This window comes from Podarcis liolepis (assembly GCF_965112155.1).
Source record: "Podarcis liolepis genome assembly, chromosome: 3".
In the NCBI taxonomy this organism is placed as follows: Eukaryota; Metazoa; Chordata; class Lepidosauria; order Squamata; family Lacertidae; genus Podarcis; species Podarcis liolepis.
Genome location: NC_139557.1, coordinates 17,078,391 through 17,094,228, shown reverse-complemented (window position 1 = coordinate 17,094,228; position 15,838 = coordinate 17,078,391). Strand labels below are relative to the sequence as shown.

Genomic DNA, 15,838 nt, shown 5'->3' with positions numbered 1-15,838 from the left:
TTTATCGCTACCCTAAGGAGTCTCAAAGCGGCTAACAATCTCCCTTTCCCTTCCTCCCCCACAACCAGTGGCGTAGCGTGGGGGGTGCCAAGGGTGCCGGCCGCACCGGGTGCAACATGGGGGGGGGCGCGCTCGCACTCGGGTGCTAAAATCCACGGGTTAGGGGGCGCAAATTACTTGCCTTGCCCCGGGTGCTGACAACCCACGCTACACCACTGCCCACAACAAACACTCTGTGAGGTGAGTGGGGCTGAGAGACTTCAAAGAAGTGTGACTGGCCCAAGGTCACCCAGCAGCTGCAGGTGGAGGAGCGGGGAAGCAAACCCGGTTCACCAGAACACAAGTCCACTGCTCTTAACCACCAGAGTTCTTTTCCACTGAATATGTTCAGGCATCCCTATTTTCATCGAAGGAATGTTGGAGGATATGGGATTCTTCACATATCTGCCCATCCAAACTTGGTGGTACAAAGACCAGGGCTCACTTGAGCACATAATTGCTCAGTGCTGTGGATGCATCTCAACCCCCGTTCCCCTCCGAAGGAAACGGGACCTGCTAAAAACAGAAGCAATTACAATTAATAACAGGCTTGCTACAGTGGCACGGCTCTCGCTGTTCTTCTAAAATATATTTCTAAAACATGAGGAAATCAACATCATTACTGCAACCTATGTAATTATGCCTGAGCAGGCAAACACTCCGCCCTCTCCTATCCCCAGCTTGTTTAGAACATGCTAAGTGGATCTGATCAGGGTGCAGTTTGCAGAGCCATCTGTGTCCCTACAACCTCCGCTCCCGAAACCCTCCTACACCCTCTTCCCACGCCTTTGAAACATTCCAGGTGCTCCGTGAACAAAACAGCATATTGAAATGAGCAGCACACGGATACAGTATCGTTCAAGGACACGGGAGAGCAATGAGCACCATGGCTCCTGTAGCAAACGCTACTGGAATATTTATTCCCTTATTCATGGAGAGAACTGCAATCTCCTCTTGACTGCTTCCAGCTTTCATCCCTCTCCCCTCCGTAGCTGACAGTTCTGTGCCATTAAACTCCGAAATCTCATTCCACAGCCTACATCTCTGTCCGCTGAGCTCCTCCCTCCTGCAAAGGCTGCAGTACTCCCCCCCCACCCCCCACTTCTCAGCCTACTTGCTAAAGCATGATGGACTTGAGATGCTCGCTGTAAAAAGAGCTCCTTAATGGCTAAGGGTCTATTTGCGGTGGATGACAACATTTGCATCCTCCGAGACACGATTGCAAAAGGTGCGTGCTCTTGAGACCTCATCTGCAGGTGATATCCACTTATCTGCTACAGTTGGGCTTTTCAAAAGTGCCTCATATAAAAGATGAAGGCAGGCTTTACATTTCAAGTGTGGCAGAAGCTGCTGAACTCACTTTCTGGCATGTGTTTTTAGGGAAACACAGCATCTCACTGCTTGCCCCCCAAATGAATAGCTCCGTCCCCTTGAGTGTTCTCCTTGACCCACAAAACTCCTTGAGGGACGATGAAGGTTGGTAAGACAACTCAAAATTGCTGTGATTCACAGTAGGTTAGCAAAGAAGGGACAGAGCATGCCATTCGTTCTCTGCCAGCCCACACAATTTATCTGCTGGCCGCTGAGGAGAGCATTCCCCTCACACACATTTTATTTCCCCTGCTCTGCTGCCAGCACAGAGATGGAGATGGCTGGCAAAAGAGAGGCAACTTTCTCCATTTTGTCTTTGCCAGCTTAATGTGTGTGTTTGTGTGTTGCCTTCTCCACACCAAGTGGCAGAAACAAAGCACTCTGGTGCCTGGGGAGGGACCCTGTCCATTGCTTTCTAAAGACAAGTTTCTTTAAAAAAAATAGATCTGTTGTGGCAGAATACTTTAATTGCACAAACCTAAATTTCCCTCCTGCAAAATAGGTAGAGGTAAAGGTAAGGGACCCCTGGACAGTTAAGTCCAGTCAAAGGTGACTATGGGGTGTGGCACTCATCTCGCTTTTCAGGCTGAGGGAGCCAACGTTTGTCTACAGACAGCTTTCTGGGGCATGTGGCCTGCATGACTAAACCGCTTCCAGCCGTGATGGAAACCAGAGCGCACGAAAATGCTGTTTACCTTCCCGCTGCAGCGGTACCTATTTATATACTTGCACTGGTATGCTTTCAAACTGCTAGGTAGGCAGGAGCTGGGACAGAGCAATGGGAGCTCACCCCTTCACGTGGACTTGAACTGCCAACCTCACAATCAACAAGCATGAGACTCTCGGTGGTTTAGATCACAGTGCCACCCGCATGCATTTCCTGTAACTAGAGAGGCCCTGTAATAGATGGATTGCCTACTTGCCCACTCTTTGCCTGCCGGCTGCTTCTCTGTCCTCAAGCTACTGCCCATTCAGTGAGATGACCACTACAGTCATACTTATGCTGACCACCTCACTAAGAGAAGAACATACAGGGTCCACCATCTGCTCCCAACTAAGCCCACCTCACTGAGAAAGAGATTGTGCTGACGCCAGTGGTGTAGCGTAGGTTGTCAGCACCCGGGGCAAGGTAAGTAATTTGCGCCCCCTAACCCGTGGATTTTAGTAGGGGCAGAGAGCTGCGAGTGCGAGCATGCCCCCCAGATGTTGCGCCCGGTGCGGCCGGGCCCCCCTGCACCCCCCACACTACGCCACTGGCTGACGCGTACCTGCTTTTGGCAGCTTCCGCAAGAGAAATAAATATTCTGCCCACATGTTACTGCCTGCCTGAGTGGAAGAGGAATGAAGATGAATTAATGTCTCTCCCTACAAAATGATGCCCCCTACCTGAAGGATAGGGGCTGCCCACTGTGGCCCATGCTAGCCACCTGAGGGAGAAAAACTGAGGGAGAAAAACTGGCCACTGTGATCTCATGCTGATGCTGCCTATTTCATAGACTGGCCACTGTGTCCTCACATGGATGTGTCCCACCAGAAGGAGAGACAAAGGCCATTGTGATGTCATGCTGATGCTGAAGGAGAGAGAAACTGGCCAATGTACCAGCCCACAACTGCTGTTCACCTGAGTAACAAGGAGACACTGCCTGGCATGCCAACACATTGCTCACCATGTTCATGAGAATCATGTCCTTTGCACCTTGGACCAAACTGGCGTTTCTTAACTTGTTTTTACTCTCCTGTTCCTGCATATTAGGTTCCCTTACCAGAGGTCTATAATAACAAGGTAATGTATCAACCACTTTTATCTGTACACAAAAGGTAGGTAAAGGTAAAAGGTAAAGGACCCCTGGATGGTTAAGTCCAGTCAAAGGCGACTATGGAGTTGTGGCACTCATCTTGCTTTCAGGCTGAGGGAGCCAGCGTTTTTCCACAGACAACTTCCCGGGTCACATGGCCAACCACTTCTGGCACAATGGGACACCGTGACGGAAGCCAGGGTGCATGAAAATGCTGTTTACCTTCCCGCTGCAGTGGTACCTACTTGCACTGGTATGCTTTCAAACTGCTAGGTTGGCAGGAGCTGGGACAGAGCAATGGGAGCTCACCCCGTGACTCAAACCACCAGCCTTCCAATTGGCAAGCCCAAGAGGCTCAGTGGTTTAGACCACAGCGCCACCTGCAGCCCTTCCTGCAAAATACTGACAGTCTGCAGGGAACCTTAACTTGACATTTGGAATCTATGTAAAGATCTCCCAATCTAATTCAATGAAAAGCAAGTGCAATTAAAGTATATCAATTAGCAAAGCCTGATACTTTGGAGGGCTGCATCATATCATGGCAGAGGCGAGTTGACTAATAGTTTGACTCAGGGTAAAATCAGCTTCAAAGGTTCAATCAGTGTCTCAATGCATGTTTACATTTATATCTGTGCTATCAATGTTACTGTGCACAGGATGCATTTTATCATTTTGGGAAGATACTTTCGTAGAACTAATCTCTTGCCTTAAGGTTTCAAGGGGATTAGAGGCTGGCTATTTTCTTCCACTGCAATGTGGGAGATTTATGCAGGTAATTCCATTAGCGCTGTTGATGTTCTTCACATAAATCCCCTGAGCATTAATTGGAGGAAACAGAAGCTCAATATTATATGCAGATTGTGCAAAGTCCCCCTTAATTTAGGGCTGAGTTGCACAGGAGAAACCTAAAAAATACTGAGCCAGAGACTGCTTTGTGCAACAGCTTTTCCAAGGTGTGTAAAATTGTTGTGGGGAGTGGGGGGAGGGGTAGAATATGTGCACAATGTATACATTTCTAGAAACATCTGGGACTAGAACTAGTGTGAAAGCATAGGATATTACCTTAGCATGTTATCACATTGACCCCAATGGCTCTCAAGGCACCATCTTGATGAACTGGATCTGGTTTGGATGGGAAACCTCCTAGGAATCGCATGCATGTTGCCTTGCCCTCTGTGATACGCAAGGTAGAAGTGTAATAAACTAAACCAATGGTCATCACTTTTTATGGTCCAGTGAGCAATTTCAAAATTTGAGAGACTGTTGGAGGTGCCAGTCACAAAATAACTGCAGGCACCAGGTTGCCGGCCTCTGAACTAAATGAAAGAGGCATGCCAGGGCTGAGTGCGGGCCTAGTGAGTCTTGAATGTCCGTCCTGCAGCTAAAAATGAGGAAGGAGTGTGCTTCTCTACTCCTGGAGGTGCTCACAACAGTTCTGGTGGGCCAGGCCTTGACAGGTCCAGTCCTCACAAAGTCATGTACATTGACAAATGCCAAAGCCCATGTCATATTAGTCCCCGTGTTCTTGGAGGAAACAGCAATGCCAGCTAGGGATGGAAGGTACATTTGATTCTGTTTTCATTTAAAGGAAATTCCCCTGATTTGCACTTTGGAAACAAGATACAAACCAAAACTCAGCCATCCTTCAAAATTCGCTCTTCTCTGAATTTTCCAATGCCGTTATCTAGCCAAAAAAATGCATATTAGCGCACAGTGTGCATACTAATGTATGCATTAGTGATAAAAGCACACAAAATGCATTACATTAGGGTAAAGGGCTTGCAAAAAATGGTACCTTAGTCAAAACGGCATGCAAAAATGTGTTCATTATAAGAAGTTCACACTCACATTCTGCTGAATTTTCAGGAGTTCCTTTTTTCTTTTTTTAATCACAAATTCCTGCAGAATTGTGAAGAACTCAGTTTAAGATAAGGGGGGAAAGAGAAACGTAGAGAATGGACACTGACAGGTTTGTGCAAGTCTAATGGCAGAACACCACTTTTCTCTTGAAAATACAGAGAACCTGCGATCAGGAAAGGAAGGTATATCTGCTTTTGTATATTGCAAAGGGACAGGTAGCAAGTGATATGTGGCACGCATGTGTATTTAACAGCTGATATGGCACGCATTGCGCATTCTGTTATCACTACCTGCATATAAATTGTTGTGCCAGAACTGAAGAGCGGCCCTCAGTTACCAAGCAGTTACTAATCTTGCCTGCCAGGCAGGCATTGTTAATCTCTCAATCAGGGAACAAAGGAAAAATCTTGTCTATAGCTGCTGCTGACAAGTTGAAAACCCAAGCAGGTGTCCTCTTCCTAAGCAAATGCGCGCGCACACACCTTTAAAAAGTTCCTGCTTTTGAGAGTGGCAAACAATCTCCTTTGTCAGGTGGTTTCGGAGCCAATCCGAGCGAACCATTTTGTGACACTTTGATTTGGACAAAGACTTGGTCCCCCGCCGAGTGCCAGGTGCAGACAGAAAGGGGTGATCCATAAGATCCCCGCAGTGTCCACCCTGCCAAGGAAACACTGAGTGGAACACAGAATAATGTTTTTTGAAAAGGTTAGTCATGAATGTCTCCTCACAAACATGCCAGAAGGATGATAATGTTAGTGAAAACCTAACCTTTGGCTCGAAGAGGCCTGACCGACTGACAGGACACACACAAAAACCTTCTTGAATGGTGGTCACGAAACAGCATCCATCTCTGCCCCAAACAACACCCACCATTTATGACTACGTTCTCTCCTTTTAACCACCCATTTTGCTTCCAGGCTAACTCCTGGAGACGAGGCATCGGATTTTGCAACAAAAGCGTGAGTGGGGCTGCACTCTGCAGAGAAAAACAGGAGGCACAATTTATTATTATTTTATCTGGCACGGAAATATATTCTCCCCGGGTGAGCATAGCCCCTTGCGCAACGTCTTCAGCGTTCCACATCTATTTTTCTCTCCTTTGCTGAAAGCTTTATGTCAGCAACACTTCCTTTTTACAGATACCCCCTAGAGTCTTTCGCACTCAAGGGCAGCCCTGATGGGAAGAAGGTGTTTTCCGCCCTGCGGCTCTACATTGTGATTGCAGACTGCCTCCCCAGTCTCACAAACAATGGCATCGGAATGGCTGCCGTCCCTTTTTATATTTTTTGAGCAGTATAAAACTGTAAGTGGCTGCAAGAAGCGGTCACTGCTACATGCTTTCCCACCCCTCTGTTTTAAAGCCATTTTAATCTATTCCTGTCCTATCTCTTCCTGTGTAGCAAGCAGCTACACCTTTCGGCTGCTTTCAGAGAAGCTTACAAAAAAACCACCTTCAGCTTCCAGCTTGGCTAGAAACCCTGTGTATTATGGGAAGGATTTTTTTTTTTAACTGTGTCTTCCTTGCCAGCTCTTGAAATAATCAACTCAGGCAGGGTTTGAAGACAGAGCTAGAGCAGACAGCCCTGCAGTGTCAAAAAAGAGGATTTGCACCATCCCCCTCCAAAGAAAAAAAAGGACACCAGATTGCATATGGTGATTTATATGTATAGATGCAAATTTAGAAACAGAAATGCTATAGTGAGGAAGACCCCAGCTGCGTATCTGCTCAGTCTGCTGACCAGGAGATGTGAAGGGCTGGTGAACAAGGCTCCTTCTTCCTCTCTTCTTTTATGGTTCCTTATCTTTAAAATGGACTCCGACTGCCAAATAGATGACAACTTCAAATAGAGGACTGTCTTTTGAAAGGCCATCAGACTCAAACTAGAGGACTGTAGAGGATGCCTCCCTGATTTCTCTCCCTGCTGTGTGTTCAACACCTACTCACTTTGCCTTCCTGAACTCTAATGAGTTTCTTATCCAAAAAATTCTAGAGAGGTCTCCACTAGGGTTACCAGATGTATCTGGTTCCCGGGGACAGTCCCCTGATTTGCAAATCTGTCCCTGGACAAATTCCTTCCCTGGAATATCCCCAGGTTTGCAAATCTGTCCCCAGGAAACGTGGCAGCGGCAGCCTCAGCAGCCTAAAGCCAGTCTGGTAGCGCAGTTGGCTCTGGCTGGCTTCAAGAGCTGCTTGCTGCCATGGCGCCCGCCATTTTTCCTCACCGGAAGTCCCCATATGATGTGTCCTGTGCTCACATTATGTGTCTTGTGTGATCTCCTGCCCCCCTCCCCCTTTGTTTTGACTGATCGGGGGAGGCTCGGGAGTCACGGGCAGCCATTGCCCCGTTTTTTAAAAACTCTGTGCAGTTATGTTTAACAGGGTGTGAAAGAAGGACTTTGCACCTTTATACAATACGCATGTATGATTGGGCCCAGGGTCTTTTGCCGCACCATCTCCACTACTGACTCCCTGTTGCTACTCAGCTAAAAAAAAAGTGCTCCCGGATTCATTGAAAAAAATCTGATAACCATGGTCTCCATGGCACCATTCAATACCACTTTAGACAGTCATGGCTTTCCCCAAATAATTCTGGGATCTGTTGTTGGCTATGCTGAGAGTTGTTTTCCTCCCAGAGCGAAAATCCCCAGAGTTCCCTGTTTGGCAGGCTGGGGGAGTGGGGAGTGTGATTATGTTGGGAAAGATGAAGTGCTTCATGAAAATCACACACCTGCCCCATGGAAAATGCATGTGTGTGCCTGAGGCTATTGATGTCTTCTACGCTCTGCTCCCATTGTCAGAGGTGGTATTCCTCTGAATAATGGGTGCTTGGAATCACAAGTTGGGAGAGCGTTGCTACACTCAGATCCTATTTGTGGGCTTGCATAGGCCATCATGACTTACCTAGATAGGCCACTGACATGATCTATCAAGGCTCTCATGTTCTCATGTTAACACACACACACCGGTGGCCCAACCACCAGCATGTTGTCATGGCATGTGGACAAAAAGGTTACTCCCCCCCCCACAGACTATAGAGTCTTTCGTGCTGCATTATCACCAAGATAGAAGAAGAACCATGTTATCTTCTGGGCCATGCTATCTTCTGCCAAGCTCAGAACAACCGCTGTGCTAGCTGCTCTTATAAGGGGTAAAACCAGGAAGCAGGACTTCCTCTTAATTTCAGTCTTCTTTGTTCAGTGAGGCTGCTGAGAATCAACAACCATGGCCTACAGCATTAGCCTGGGGCACTCATAATTTCCTCATTCCCAGCACTAATGGATATTTGTTTTTTATTGTTTTGCTACAGATTTAGAGTTAATGGACCATTGTTAGGAAAGTAACGGAGTTACTCACTGTTTTATTCTTTCTTAATTTGGACACAGAGTTTCTGAATGCAGAATGAGCTTCAACACTTCACTTCAGAGGAATAATAAATGCCCGTGTTTTCAAGATGTTTTGGTTGGCAAATCATTATGTCTGTCAAGCTGAGACATGCCTATAATGGTAACTCGATTTTTCAAAGTAAAATTACATTTTGGGGAGGTGGGTTGGGTTGTTGTTTTATGGGCTATAAATCTCTGCAGCATCTTCGTCTAGATGCAGGTGAATACAGATGGACACAAGGCTGTTGTGTTTTTTAGTATCTACTTTCAGCAATTGATAGTACTTTGGGTTGGACAATTGACTTCTCCAGCATTGGGTCAACCCATCTTTCTGTGTTAAAGATATTGCCAGACCTTAATCTGGCATTATATTACACTCCACAATTGCAAAAGCTATCACTGTGTTGTAAAGTTAATATTATTCTGTTCCTCCTTCCTCTAATAACACCATGATAAACCACGGTACAGTGATGATCCTTAAAAATGATGCTTTGCTTACTCTGTATTTCTTTTCTTCTGTTGGCTTGAATGCATGTGTTTGTGTAGGAAATATCTATATAACAACACTAATTTTGGTGGGGTACGGGAATGACAAACTAATTCCCTTGGTACAGTGGAGACTGTAGTGTCTTTATGATATATGGTTCATTTACAGGTATATACAACCTGGACCTACGATGGAGGGGCTCACAGCATCAACACCCCAAGAGGATATTGCATCTCCTGCAACCACAGCCTTGGATTCAAGCAGAAATCAGACGAGGTTCTCTCTCAAACACAGGCTTCAGCCTGCTTCTTTTCCGTCTTCTAGCTTACACATTCCAAACTCTCAACTCTGTGATTTAGTCTTTCTAACTATCCTTGAGTTGAAGAGGGGGGCACCCATTTGTTGCCTCACATGGATCCATTTCCTTGGTTCCCCTTAATGGCCCATCACCTCACAAGGAAGCTAGTTTGACTATTACAGGAATTAGAAGGGCCTTCTAATAACAATAGGTTACCACAGAACAGGGGGGGGCTGTATGAAATTATCTAATTTTGCCGTTATAGGAACCAGGACCTATCACTTTTTTTCATCATACAGAGTTTACCTTGTTCCTACGCACTCCTGTTCAGTGTTTATATGACATTATTAAGAAAGATTCTTTTGAGATATGGAATTCAGTGCCACCAACATATTGATCTTTGCTTCTTGCTTTCATCCTGCTGAAAGTTATATTGTCTCTGTGTCTGCTTGGCGCCTGGCTACTCCTGGGAACTGAACGCAGGCGAGTCTCTTCTGACAACGAATCCAGAGAAGACTAAAGTGACCGTGGACAGCAAGTCCCAAGACTGTGGTTCCCATCACTGAAACTGCTTGGCATCCAGAGGCCACTCAGGTTGTGTGACCTTGGTGTGTGCTTGGAGTCATCATCTGGAATTTCAGGTTGTAATGGTGGCCAGGTGAGCACATGGTCAACTGTCCCTAGGGAGAAAGCAGCAGACCTCATCTCTAGCTCAGCAAAACAGGCAGCTGCCTTTGACTGAGTCAGACCCTTGATCCGTCTAGCTTGGTACTGCCTACACTGGCTGGCAACAGCTCTCCAGGGTTTCAGACAAAAGGCATTCCAGCCCTGCCTGGAGATGCCAGGAATGGAAAATGTTATCTAACTCTGAGCAGATTTGCTAAGATGTATAAGACTAAATCGGGACGCGGGTGGCGCTGTGGGTTAAACCACAGAGCCTAGGACTTGCCGATCAGAAGGTCGGCGGTTCGAATCCCCGTGATGGGGTGAGCTCCCATTGCTCGGTCCCTGCTCCTGCCAACCTAGCAGTTCGAAAGCACATCAAAGTGCAAGTAGATAAATAGGTACCGCTCCGGTGGGAAGGTAAACGGCGTTTCCGTGCACTGCTCTGGTTCGCCAGAAGCAGCTTAGTCATGCTGGCCACATGACCCAGAAGCTGTACGCCGGCTCTCTCAGCCAATAAAGCGAGATGAGCACCGCAGCCCCAGAGTCGGCCACGACTGGACCTAATGGTCAGGGGTCCCTTTACCTTTATAAGACTAAATCAGGTAAGTGCTGCAGATGCAATGAGACTGAGGGTACATTTTATCATATGTAGTGGACCTGTAAAAGGGTAAAAGATTATTGGGAAATAATTCATAATGAATTGAAAAAAATGTATAAAAGTACTTCCCCCCCAAAAAAAACCCCCAGTCCTTTTTGTTGTGAATAATTCAAACAGAAATTCCCAGGTGTCAAAAAAGGTTATTTATGTATGCTACTACTGCAGCTTGTGTTTTGTTAGCCCCCAAATGGAAAACGAGTGAGGTCCCAACTAAAGAAGAACGTCAGCTTAAGATGATGGAATATGCACCGCATATAGAACATATAGAATAAGAGAACAAGAAGAACATACTTTTAGAGAAGATTGGAAAACGTTTATTGAATACATGGAGGAAAACTGTGTACATTTGAAAACGTGGGCAACATTAAGATAAATTCAACAGTGGTAAATAAGTTTTGATGGATATAATAATGGAATACTGAATGGTTTAGTTTATATAACATATACAGGGATTTATGTTATGCAAAATGAACCACGGAAAGAGAAGAAGGGAAGTCATTGATATTTTAAGGTTGTTTAAATGAATATTCAAAAATGTAAAACACAAAATTTAATACAAATTATGGGGGGGGGGGACATGGGACATTCCAGATGCTCTACGACTAAGCTAGGACCTTTCTCCTAGTGACAACTGCTTATGTATCTGCCAGTGTAAGGCCTAACTAGTTCTACATGGGACTGCTTTTTGTTTGCAAGCTCCTGACAGATGCAGAATGTGGTGACCCGCCTCTTGACAAGGGAAGGGCCAAAACCCAGTGACAGAGCCTCTGCTTTGCTTGAAACAGGTCTCAGCCTCTGTCCCTGGCATCTCCAGTTTAAAAAGGTCTGAGATCTTGGGAGACTGCTGCCCACTAGTGTATGGCCATGGGCTAGCTAGATGGACCAATGGACTAACTAGGCACAAGACGGCTTCATTATGTTCTCGTGGACATATATGCCATGCATATGGCTTCAAATGCTATTATAAAGTTTTCTTCCTGGCAGTTTTGGAAGAAATAAATTAATTCTTAATGACACTCTGAGACAAATCTCCCACTGCTTTCAGTGCCACAGAGATTAATAGACTAAGTTGGTGGACCTTAGATTTCATTAAGGTCATGCTAAATTGCCTTACAAATAATTTAATTCTGATTGTCCACCCCCAGCCCCCAACCCCCCTGATTCTAAGCTGACAGATTACACAGCAATTAATCAGCGCAAGGGTTGGCCTTTGGGTCTTGTATTCCGGAGGAAAAACTTATCCTGTTTTCAATGTTCTCGCGCAGGAAAATGGCATGCTCCAGTAAGTTCTGATTATTTTCCATGCAGCATGAAAGATTAAACACGCTTTTAAATAAATTTATTTGTACCGCATGGGCCTTATTTTATACAGGCAGGAAGAAGCCAATTTCACTTTGATGGGGACATGAGATACGATTTGTCAATTCAATTCTGGGCCTCTAAATTAGATACCATGTCATAAATTTCCGCGATAGGTACAGTCTATTTTGTTTTTTTGGGTTAACACCAAGACAGGTCTGGAGTGAAAGCCTTATCTTTGATAGAAAGATGCATATGAAAAGGAGCCTTCACATTTAAAAAACAAACAAACCAATCAATGGGACTATATAGGAGATCTTGAAACACAACAAATAATGGGATAATAATTTCAAAACTTCCCACAGATTTCCTTTAGATCAATTAATGTATTAAATATAGTCTAGTCAAATGCCCCACAAAACTGCTGGTCTACTAGGATCTGTGGGAAAACGTCTTGGGGGGGGGGGGAGTGTTTTTTAAAAAAATAGTAAAATATCATCCTCTTCATGTACCACTGCAGTAGGCCCCATTTGTTAACTCAGGGATGGAGAAATTGTGGCCCTCCTGATGTTGATAGACTCCAACTCCCATCAGCCTCAGCCAACATGGCCAATGGTTGGGAATGATGGGAGTTGCAGTTTAGCAACGACTGGAGGGCCACAGGTTTCGCATCCCGGTCTTAATTTTCTTTCTTTCTAATTCTAAATGCTCTCCTGCTTCCACAGTAAGCACCCGGACCCCCTGAAATGTTTCATCCCCACCTGCCAAACAGTTGAAGCAGACACACAAAATTTGCCACCTGCAAATGGGGCGATGAATTGTGGCAGCTGTTTGATCTCCACCTGTTAGATAAGGCTCTACAAACAGTCTCCTAGAATTGCTGTCTACTGTGCTTGCTTTTGGAAAGGCTCTTCCCCTCCAAAGATCCATAATTTCTGCATATGTTACCCTCTCTAGTAGACTGGGTTTCTGTAACATGACCATGCAGACTTTCTTTTTTTAGGAGTTAGGTGTGAGATTCTCTGTTTAGAAGAACCATCAAGGGCATCCATAGACTATACACCCCCCCCTTTGGATCAGAATCATATTCTCTCCCCAAATCTAGTGTTCCATACCATTGGCTACAGTGGCTGGCAATAAGCGATGGATCTCACCTTTTGTGGAAAATAGACTTGATATCCTTTAGCACCGAGGAAAAATCATCTTCATTAAAGTTAATGATGACATTGTGAAAGACACTTAATAATGTGGTAATGCTTAGTTGATCAGACGTAGTCGGGTGATGCTAATTGTAAGGCAGTGTTGTGTGGGGATAGGTCTGGTTTGGCTGCGTAAGGATCAGTGGCTGGAGAATGAGTTTGCTATGAATCATACAATAGGACAAGTCTCACTGTTGGGCTTTCCTCATAAAAATAAGTGTTTTCAGATCCTTTAAATGGTTGAAAACTGACCTCAGAGAGATGCAGTTACAAGCAGAACAATTCACATTCACACATATCTTTGGGGCTCCATATCTTGCTTCACATAGCAGACCTCATCGCTTGGACAGTTTGGACCAGTTTTGAATACATGAGCAGGAAATGGAATTTTGGTACACTCAGCCTTATTTTCCAGCTTTGTGAAGCTTTTGCCAACATGAGATAGCCTTTACTCTGATATTAAACTGGCGGGTTTTTCTTTTTTCTTTTAATGACTGAATTGTCCTTTCAGCTGCTCACTTTCTTAACAAAGTACAAGTGTCCTAGTTTTCATCTGCAAGGGTTGGGAAGGGCAGAGGAGACAAAGAGGTTTCACTTTTAAGGCGCACAATGTACCTTCTTAATGTGTATAAATAAGGCTCCAATTCCCAGTGCTGTCAATCAGGCACTTTTCACAAGCCCTGTACTCACTAGATGAAATGAGAAAATTAATTCTCATTTCCTGTATCAACAAATCAATAGGAAGGAAATTGCATCCAGTCTTCCTAATCCTTTAATTACAGTGTCTTTCCTGTTATAGCCGGCATGCAAAGCTCACTTACAATAACCTGCCTTCTTTATCTCCAATTTCTTAAACATATATTGAGTGTGTGGACAATCCACACCAAATATCCTGACCAGGCAAGGTTGAATTTCCATTGTTCAAAACCCATATTTGAATTACTAGTGGGAAGTGATATTTGAGCTGCCTTTGTCTAATAAAAGCACACTTATGCTAAGTCCAGAGTTAAATTTAGACCTTGGTGCATTGCTCATTGGAACACGATGAGATGGTGGACAAGACCTTGGGAGTACAAGGGAAGTGGAATTCTGCAAATTATCTGCCTGCCAGGATTTCCAAAATTTGGATGCTGGTCATGAATTTTTCATGCAGCATTTCAAATCTGAGAAACTGAAAAATCTGCTCCATGTGCACTTACCTGGGAGACTGCTAAATGCTAACTGCTGTAGGAATAGTTGCCTATGATTCAAAATGTGCTTTCTCAGTGATGTTCTTTTCCTGTGCACCTGCTTTTCCAAGCTTCCAAATCCTTTTGTAGACCATCTACTGCCATCAAGGCATTTGAGTGCTGGAGGAAAAAGCACAGTGATGGTAACTGAGTGGGTGACAGTGTTGACAGAGCAGGGCAGCACAGTCCATTTAAGTGTACAGGGAGAAGGAAGCCAGAGTGGTCCTTAGGAGAGTGAGCCCTTCTAAAAGCAGGGATGTCCAGCTTTTCGCACCAAGCGGATCGCAATGCTATTTCGACACAGAACCCCTGGGCCACTCACTGAATTAAATTTCCATTTCATAAATGAACGTGTTTGCCATATATTTATTATTATTTAAAACACACAATTATTATACTTAATTAAATACATATAATTGAATGCACAATTAATATATTTAATATATTCAATTATTGAACAAATTTAATACAGAAACAGATGTATGAGCTGTTGCTAACAATGCATGATGACACACACAAAAATATATTCATGCTTCATGAATATCATGCACCAGGTGTGTGTTTTTCTTGAATGTTGCCGAGGGCTGCCAAAAAGGGCTGAAGGGCCACAGGCTGGACCATCCTTCTTCCACAAGCCATATCCGTGGGAGGAATAAAGGAATCTACCTCATACGGAGTCAGACCATTGGCCCATCAAGCTCAGCATTGTCAATGCAATGGCTCTACAGGATTTCTGACTGAGGACTCTTCCAGCCCTATGTGGAGATGCTTGGGACCTCCTGCATGCAAAGTAGCCACTCTATCCCAGAGCTATGACCTTTCTCTCTTATACAGTTGTGCCTCGCAAGACGAAAAGAATCTGTTCTGTGATTCTCTTCGTCTAGCGGTTTTTTCGTCTTGCGAAGCAAGCCCATTGAAGGATTAGCGGATTAGCGCTATTAGCGGCTTTTAGCGGCCTTTAGCGGCTTATCTGCTGATCGGATCAGCTGATAAGCGGCTTAGCGGCTTAGAAAAAGGGCGGGAAAAGGAAAAAAAACCAGCAGGAACTCGCAAGACATTGTCGTCTTGCGAAGCAAGCCCATAGGAAATTCGTTTTGCGAAGCGCCTCCAAAACGGAAAACTCTTTCGTCTAGCGAGTTTTCCGTCTTGCGAGGCATTCGTCTTGTGGGGCACCACTGTAATGTTTAATGAAAGATGAATCTGGATCCTAGATACCTACCGTGCACGTTTATTCCAAGGAAGCATTTCTGCTGAATGTTGCAGAGGTAGCTGCACCACAAGTTGAAGGCACTGTGACCTTCAAACGAGTCACCAGTCTTTGAAGTGCTAAATTTGCTTTGCATGCAAAGTGGCCCAGGCCCAATCCCTGTCATTTCTAGGTAGGGCTCAGGAAAACCTCATTCTGAGACCCTGGTGTACTGCTGCTAGTCTATTTAGACTACAGCGGAGCCAGCAGTTCTCAGAAGGTAGTTTTCTGAGAGTCCATCCTTAATGTTCCAGGGTGTAACGTGGACCTGGGAGCCTATTTCACTGCGTGAGGCCTCAGGCTGTG

At 45.0% G+C, this 15,838-nt stretch overlaps 1 long non-coding RNA gene across 2 annotated transcripts; it reads left to right on the top strand.

The window, feature by feature from the left end:
* The first annotated feature begins 3,026 nt into the window (after nt 1-3,026).
* LOC310703453 lies at nt 3,027-11,036 on the top strand. 2 transcript variants are annotated; one of them, XR_014524137.1, is made up of 4 exons: nt 3,027-3,193; nt 8,451-8,571; nt 9,664-9,893; nt 10,740-11,036. It is a non-coding gene; the product is annotated as an uncharacterized lncRNA (long non-coding RNA). The 2 variants fall into 2 exon arrangements; XR_014524138.1 differs by having other exon boundaries at nt 9,664-11,036.
* Nucleotides 11,037-15,838: the final 4,802 nt, after the last annotated feature.